Below are 2,159 nucleotides of genomic sequence, written 5' to 3' on the forward strand. Positions count from 1 at the left end.
TTGATCAGTAAATTAGTGGTGATCACTACAGGAATTAAATGCATCTAAATCTCACTCTCCCGCGAGTGCTGGGACCAAGAGTAAAAATCCTTGAGCCCTCCACCATTTCTCCACACGTTATATAGGTTCCAAGAAATTCAGCCAATGACATTGGGTTGAAAGAAATGTCCCAAACAGTTCGATGAAACTCGCAGTGTTGCAGAAGAGCAGCCATGGCTCCACAGGGGGTATCTAAGGAGATTAATGGTGGGCATAGAAGCTTCTGGTCATTTTGAACATCTACTGGTGGAGCTAAGCTACTCTTCCCTGCCCCTGGCATTTCACACTGCAATCAGCAGCACAGATGGGGAGTAAATATGCTGAGAATCTTGAGGAGAGTGGCCAAAATACGTTGCCCTTCAGGACACTCTGACACTTGTTGTTTTCTCGTGAAATCTCACCCCTATGCATTTGTCATGTGTGAGAAACAAGCTCTTGATTCTGACCACAAACTCCTGAAGTATCTCCTAGGAGCTGGCGTTAAGTCCTGCACTTCAACTTGGAAACGCGGTGTGCCCAGGAGAACACCGATCAGCAGGGTGACCAGGAGTGAAAAGACAGCCAAGACTGTAGTGCATTTTCCTGTGTAATCCTCCCTTTGTGGTAAAATATCCCAGGGGCTCCCTTTCTTGATATGCTTCCTTTTTCTTTACAGAGGATTAGAACCATTTGTTTCATACAAGTTCACTATTTACTTGTTTGTTTCTCTGTTTATTTCTTTATTGCATAGACAACTCTAATATGTTGCTACACTATTATTCCTATAAAATTGTTGCTATACTAATACTCCCTGTGATGGAGGCCATCTGTCTCCCCTGGCCACGCGCCCAGTGAGTTGCTGATTGGTCAGCTGTCCCTTGTGACGTCACAGTGCATATTCCCTCCTGCCATGGGAACACAGGGTCCCTTGGGGCCGGCCAGCAGGAACTGTTGGGGCAGGCCTTCAGGAGCGGCTGGTCCTGTGGCAGGAAGGCGGAGTATCCCCGCAGGCAGCGCAGCCTTGGGCTATAGGCTCTGAGCAGCAGACAGCAGTGGAGGACAAGGAGATGGAAGAGCCAGGGGTGGAGGAGCAAGAGGTGCAGGAGGAGGAGGTGCAGGAGCCTAGGATTGAGGAGCCAGGGAACAGCGGCGCACAGGTGAGCAGTAGCCTCTCAGGTCCTGCTGTTCCAAGTGAGTCCCCAACTCTCCCTGCCCCCCGCCCCCACCATATACGCCACAGCCAGGTTCCAACTTCTTACCCGCCGACCTGGGGGGTGGCTGACCCTCCAACCATCTTCCCCAGAAGCCACGCCCGCCCTAACCCATGGTCCCCCTTACCCGTGCTTCCCCCTTGGTCCCTGTCAGGGTATCCAGTCCATCCCCGCTGCCTGGGACACGTCCACGGCGCTGAGGCGACTGCACAAGGAACTGGCGAACATCACGATCGATCCCCCGCCCATGTGCTCTGCAGGGCCAGTGGATGACAACATGTTCCAATGGAAGGGGACCATCATGGGACCCCCGGACAGCCCCTATGAGGGAGGGGTGTTCTGCCTAAACATACAATTCCCTCGAAATTACCCCTTCAGGCCTCCGGCGATTTCCTTCACCACCCCGATCTACCACCCCAATATCAACCGAAAGGGATATATCTGTGTCGATATTCTTAGGTCCCAGTGGTCTCCTATAATGACCATATCCAAACTCTTGCTGTCCATCAGCTCCTTGCTATGTAACCCCAACCCCAACCATGCCTTTGTTCCATCCATTGGGAGAATGTACCTAAAGGACAGGAAGGCATATGATACCATGGCGCGAGCTTGGACCAAGAAGTATGCTATGTGAGGGAGGGGCAAATGATAACCCCTCACCTCAATAAAACACCTGGCTGTTGAATGGGCTCTTCTTTGATTGCTTTCTGGGAGGAATCCTTTCCCTTCTCACATCTGCCTATGAGGGTGTGTGGAGGCCTGGTGGGAAGCGGTGTTTGGGGGAAGGGCAAGGTTGGGAGACGGGGTATTTTGAGAGAGGCTAGTAGTAATAAATATTTGACTGAAACACTTCTTTCCTGCTTCAGGATGGGAAAGCAAGAACAAGGGGGTGGTGGGATTAGCAGGCGTCCTTTAGCACGCACAACGTGG

This window comes from Desmodus rotundus, unplaced genomic scaffold (genome assembly GCF_022682495.2).
Source record: "Desmodus rotundus isolate HL8 unplaced genomic scaffold, HLdesRot8A.1 manual_scaffold_16, whole genome shotgun sequence".
Taxonomy (NCBI): domain Eukaryota; kingdom Metazoa; phylum Chordata; class Mammalia; order Chiroptera; family Phyllostomidae; genus Desmodus; species Desmodus rotundus.